This window comes from Pyrgilauda ruficollis, unplaced genomic scaffold, assembly GCF_017590135.1.
Source record: "Pyrgilauda ruficollis isolate IOZ18807 unplaced genomic scaffold, ASM1759013v1 scaffold6, whole genome shotgun sequence".
Lineage (NCBI taxonomy): Eukaryota > Metazoa > Chordata > Aves > Passeriformes > Passeridae > Pyrgilauda > Pyrgilauda ruficollis.
Genome location: NW_024527710.1, coordinates 4,031,052 through 4,037,405, shown reverse-complemented (window position 1 = coordinate 4,037,405; position 6,354 = coordinate 4,031,052).

Genomic DNA, 6,354 nt, shown 5'->3' with positions numbered 1-6,354 from the left:
ACATGAAGCCCTGAAGATTCAGATGAAAAACAGTTTCTGTTGTTCTTATTTTTCCTCCGTGATTGCTTGCCCCTCCTACCAAGGGTGCAGGTCTGCCGTGCTGCTGCCTCCATCCCCATGAGGAGCAGGTGCCTGGGAGCCATGGCACACAGGCAGAGGCTGGGAACACTGCAGGAGTATGGATACAGGAGAGGGTCTGACAAGAGGGTGAGGATGGGCCCCTCAGTGTCTTCCCTGCTGGGGCAGCGTTAGGGCAGGGGCAGGCAGGGCAGCTCCGCACAGCAGCTCTCTGCAGGTCCACCTCCACCCAGGGACGCCTGGCACACCAGGCTCAGCTCCTGATTTCCCACCACACGGGCTGCCCATCATCATGCTGTTATCTGTTACTGGGTGCAGAGCACCTGAGGGACAAATCTGAGCTGGACCTGCCCGGTTCCCACTGGGATTGAGAACTTTGGTGTGTCATGGGGAACATGAGATTGGCAGAACATGCAGTGAATGGCAATGGCCCCAGAGCTTCCACATAAGGAAGCCCAGAACAGCATGAGGACCTCACTCTAGTCCTATGGCTCCAGAAACACATTTGAAGGAGATTGTGCTGGCAGGGAAGTTGTTTTCAAAAATGCAATACCATCAAAGAGTGAATTAATCATGAACAGTGGGGTTTGATGGCTCTTGGTGAGGGCCGGATTCCCAGGTACCACATGGGGAGCACTGGCAAGGTGTGTGATCCCAGGGGTGTGGCGTCAAACACCCGCATTACAGGCACTCTTGAACCATCCTACTGTCAAGAATGATTTTATCAGTCCATCCTCTCCCATGCTACCATGAAGATGCACCTAAAGCAGTGGGTATGGGGACCACATCCAGCAGTGTCCTTCTTGTGACAGGTGGCAGTGGCATGGACACCGAGAATGGTCATGGCAAGATGGGGCTCCTTCCAAACCTCTCTCAATGGGCCAAATGGGACATGAGTGACCATGTCTCTTTACAGAGCTGCAATTACACAAAAGGCAGACTGAGCTGCTTCAGACAACTGTAAGGTCCCCTAGCAGCCTGATAGAGGTGGCAAGGGAATTCAGGACTTCAAGATGCACCAAGAGCCACAGAGCACCCAGAGATTTCAGCAAGCAGGCACTTTGTAGTGCATGTGCTGTTGCTGGCCTGGTATGGTATTGCTGGAGCACAGGCTAGCTTGATTTGTTCTGCTTTTATATTGCTGGAGTAAGAGGGCTACTAAACTGTCTGTTAGAGGAATTTTGTCACATGAATTTTATGAACTGTGGTAAATAAGTGTTGATGTTTTTCTGAATTAAAATTAAATTTAAATGTAACCCACTTGTCTCTTGCCAGCTGGGGTCATGTGGCACTGTTGGACTGGCTTGTGGAGACTGCCTGCAGTTCTATTTATTTAGTAAAATATTTTGGCAAAGCTCTGGCTTCCTGTTTCTTTGCTGTGAGCAGAGAGAAGAAAGTAGTTTAAGTAGCACAAAACTCCAGTACAGTCACAAGGTTATCATTAGGATCAAGTTTTTGGCTACATCTGGGAGGTAGATGAGTTCAGAACAAGTTGCAAACAAAACTACAGAGCAAAATAATACCCTAAGCAAAGAGCAGCTTTGGGAAACTGAAATGGAGGAAAAAATACAGGCAGGATTAGTGCTTGGGAGACTTGTGACCTTATTTATCCATTTGTCCCTCTCCCAAGGCACATGATCCCCTGCAATGCAGAGGTGGAGAGTGAGAGGGGCATCCTTACTGTGGTTGGATGAAAGACAGCTGGAGACAGCTGAGCACTTCTCACCTGTGTTTTGAAGGTGATGCTACCCGTGAGGCAGTTTATTTACCCACTTGACTGCAGCATCTCTGTGCTGGATGCACTGAGGAGAACTGACAGCCTCAAAGAGACAGAAGTTATTATTTCCTTTAAATACAAGAAATCTATTGCTACATCCTCACTGCAAGATCTCAGTGTGCCGCCTGTGTCATTCTGAAACACTGACCCTTCTCACCGTCACCAGCAGCACGTCAGAACCCACCCTGTACTCTGCATGGGGTAGGACATGGTAAATGAATCCCAGCAGAGATGTGCTACTAGATGGTGGCTACAGTGCTCCTTGGAAAAACAGCCTAACCTTTGGGGGGTTTTACCCCTGTGCCTTCAATCAGCTGAAAGTTTCTACAAAGCCATGGGCCTGGACATATTTTTTCAAACCAGAGAGCTTATCAGGGGCATGAATCAGTAGAATAGACAAGAAAAGAAACTTTCTGAGCTGCTGGAAATGGCTTTGCAAGGCTTGGTACTTGCACGGATGAGGAGCAGCCAAGTGGCGCTGCCAGCTGAGGGCTGGATTGGCCAGGCAGGTAGGGCTGGTTGCTCCTGCCCCAGCAGCCCCTCCCGGGAGCTCGGCGTGGCCGCCCCGATGCGCTGCCGGAGGAATGCCGAGCACACGCTTTGCCTTTGCCAGCAAGTATTTCTGCAGAGCTTGTGAAAATGGAGAGGCACAGCTTCCAAACCGCTGATAGCATCCATTGTCAGAAACCGGCTGCACAAGGGCACCATCCCTGCCGGCACCAGCATCCAGGCACCTTGAGCATCAATGATCCAGCTCTGCCACAGTACCTGTGCTGTTCACAGCTCCTCCAGAGCTCTGGGGCTCTCTCCTTAGCACCATAACCCACACTCTCCTGTGAGCACCCAAATACTTGTAGCTGTTTTCTTCAGAGAAATGAGGCTGGGACTTGGTGAGTCCAACTTGTGCATCAAAAGGAGCTTAAGCTTGTACCTGCTGCAAGTGGAGCTTTGCCATAAATCTTGCAAAGCAAAAGATTTTTTGTTTAGAAACATGTGAAAAAGACCTGAAAAAAAAAAAAATTAGTGTTTATCAAGAGTCTGAGGGGGGAAAATAAAACCTTGCATGCCTGAAAAAAAGTGAGGTGATGAAGCAGGGGGCTGCTGCATCTTATGGGGTGTGATGATACTCAGGGTGGGGAGGGGTGCTGGGGTTCTGCTGGCCCTTATGCTCCAAGGGCTCAAGGGTTACAGTGCTTTTTCAAAAAAACAGAGCTGCAGCAGCAAGTCAAACTCTTTGTAAGAGAATGTTCTGTCCATGACAGAGTAAAGGCTTTTACAGTCATTGAAGAGAGGGCTGCGGCCTGGGCAGAGAGGGACCAGTGAAAAGGTGTTTTGTTGAGACTTGGATTTTTCCTGGGCTTGTGTTGATGCCAGAAGGGCTGGGGCTCTCCCTTGGCAGGAATGGGGAAATGGAGGAAACAGATGTGTTGCCATGGCAATGCAGGGAGCAGCTGCCATGGGCACAAGGCTCCTTTTCTGCCACGTTCCAGCCCACACTGAGAGCCCACATCAGGGACAGTCAGCCCCACAGGCCCACAGCCACCCTCTGACCCCAGTGACCCCGGGGTGGGACAGGGTGACTGCAGCACCCACACCACCAGCCAGGCCCCCCTGCTGCCCAACAGCACCGGCGTTGCCAGCAGGACACTCAGGGCTTTCATTAAAAATAAAAAAAACTTTGTTTACTTAAATGTCTTTTTTCCCCCTGAGCTTCATCGGTTCAATTCCCCTTAGGTATGCTTCAAGAGTCCTCAATCATAAGGAGGAAAAAGGTAAGTCAGACTCTTTGGGAGAAGTTGCACCTAAATATGAAAAATGTACCTGCTCAAAACTTGCAGTCCTTATTGTCTCTGTGTCCCAGGTTTTGCAATGTTTTTTTCCCCCCCAGGGGAAGTATTTAGTGGGTCAGTAGATGACTGAAGTGGTGAGTTTCCCAAAACTTGTTCTCCTTGGACCCCAAGGCTGGAGCACAGGGCACCAAGGGTCCCTGTGCATCATCTCACCAGAGAGGGCAACAAGCTCTGAAACAGCAGGGATGGCAGAGGGAAGGTGAGGCCAGCTGAGGTGCTCCCAGTGTCACTGACAGCTCTCCTCTCCATGCTGCACGTGTGCTCAGTCCTGGCAGGAGAGGTCCTGTCTGTCTTAGTATTTGGCCCAGGATATTTTAGACAGGGATTTGAGGAAAAGGAATAATCACCGGCTGAGCTAATCAGTAGGCTCCAGGGGTAGGATGTTCAGTGGTACAATTAGGTCACTCTGCCTCAGATCCCTCATGTGGCACAGGCTGTTTCCCCCTCCTTCAGCTCCTTTCTGCATCCTTTGGCTGGAGTTGGAAGGTGCAAAGCACCAACTGTGTGGTGCTCCATCCCAAGCAGCTAAAAGGAGGTGAGAAGTTCCCTACCCAGATGAGTTACAGCAGATACCACCATCCCTGGGTGTGCAAGGGTGCTTGATCCCAGCAGCTGAGAATAACCCTCTATACAGCACAGGCCAGCTGAAACATTTTTGCAGGATTTTGATATTTGCTGAGACACTCTCCAAACAAAAGTGAGCAGTGTCTCCCCAAGTCAATCATTTATAATGTTTGTGTGGGTGTTTTCCCTTGACAGCAATACATTTGAGCCTTAGCCTTATCTAAATATCATTTAACCAGCTATCCAAGAAAGGTTTAAAAAGTAGCTAGAAACTGCATCTAAATCCATCCATTTGAGCTGTAGTTTCATCCAGTACTTGTTTAGAAGTTATGCCTGAGAGATCTGCCTAATGTATGAGGGTGTTTTCCTTACACATTGCCTGCCTGGACATTTATTTTTCCATTGGAGATCACTCAGCTGCTGGGGATCTGTGATAATGATGATTTAGAAACAAGGCCAGCAAGGAATTCAGACAGAGTACAAACAAATGGCCCAAAGCTGCCTCCATGCCAAACGTATTTCCATTTTTCACACCCTTTTTCTCTACAGCATAGAAGGCCCATAACACTCCATAAGTACACATTTACAGTCACTTCAGACCTCCAAGGGCATCCTGTATGAAAACAGCTCTCATTATAAAGAAATGTTTCTAGTTTAAGAGCCTTTAAAGTGAATTCCATTAATGTCATGCTTCTGTAAGTCCTGCAACCCTCTCAGTAGATTTTGATCCCATCTTTACGTGTGCCTTGGATTCTCCAGTTGCCTCCCAAGACAGCAAAGCTGATTCCCTGTTTTTTTAGTTGCATGGTGTCCCCAAGCACTTTGTTTTCAGGCCTTTAATGTATTATTTGCCATGGATGCACAGATAATGCAATGAATGCCAGATTTATTATGTCTTACAGAGACACTGTGAATTTTTTCCCATTGCAATCTTCATGAAGAAGTTTATTTATTCTGCAAAACTTCAAAGCATTCAAATTTAAACATTTTGCTTTCCCTTTTATGGCTGTGAAAAAGAGAGGTGAGACCTCAGAATGTGAGCCTCTATCACAGTGTCAGTGACAGGCAGCAGATACCAGAGGCCAGGGGAAATGAGAACACACCAAACAAGATCTTCTGAGGCTGCAGGGCAGGGTCTGAGGTGAGGAGCTCACTGAGCAGTGCTGCTGGTGGAGGTAGCAGGGGCTGAGGGGCCTCAGCCCTCCCACAGCTGGCTTGTGCAGCAGGGGCTGGGCTATGTTCCCTCTCTGGATGATGCTCCTTTCTGTGGTGAAAAAAGCGGAATTCACTAGAGATGCTGCTGGGGACAGGCTTGGGGAAGTTCCTCTCTTTTCTTTGCTAATTAACTTGCTAAGCACACACTGAGCATGATGCCAGCTATTGCTCCAGGACAGGGGCTGTGTCTGGTCCCAAGTGGGGGCACCCATGCCAGAAAGACTACCCCAGAATGTTCCTGCCAGGCTCAAGCTATGTATGGAAGTTAGATCCTGGTACCCAGCATCTCATCCGCTGCCCTAAAACAGCCACCCTGTGACTCCCTGGCATCTCCATCCCACCTTTGGCATAAGGGAGCATTTAAAGGAGTTTGCCAAGATGACAAGAGGTGATGTAAAACACTCTGAGATCCTCAGGTGAAACCCACTGATGAAATAACCTGTTATTGCTGTGCATCTCATCAGGCTTCCCTGAAAATCACCCTGGCAGTTCCATGTGAGTAATGCAGGGGTGTATGCAGCCAGCAGTGTTGGTAGGGGGGTTTTCCACTTTCCAGGTGAAATAGATGCTGCTTTGATCCTGGTGACAGTTACACATACAGCAGATAGTAGTTATTCTGTGTTCCTCCTGGGGGTTTACAGCTGAGTGAAGCTCCTGATCACTTTACTAAAGTAAGTAAAGCCAGGAGGTGACCCTGCACTGCAGGAGACCTTGGCAGTGTGGATGCACCCTTTGTCAGCAATACATGAGTTTGGTTGGCTTGCCTTTGGACTTGCTTCCTCTCCATCAGCCTCTGCTGCTGAAATCTGTCTGTGTGCAGCTCTCCACTGCCCCATGGAGTGAGGGGTTGTGGCTGGATGCCATGGGCCA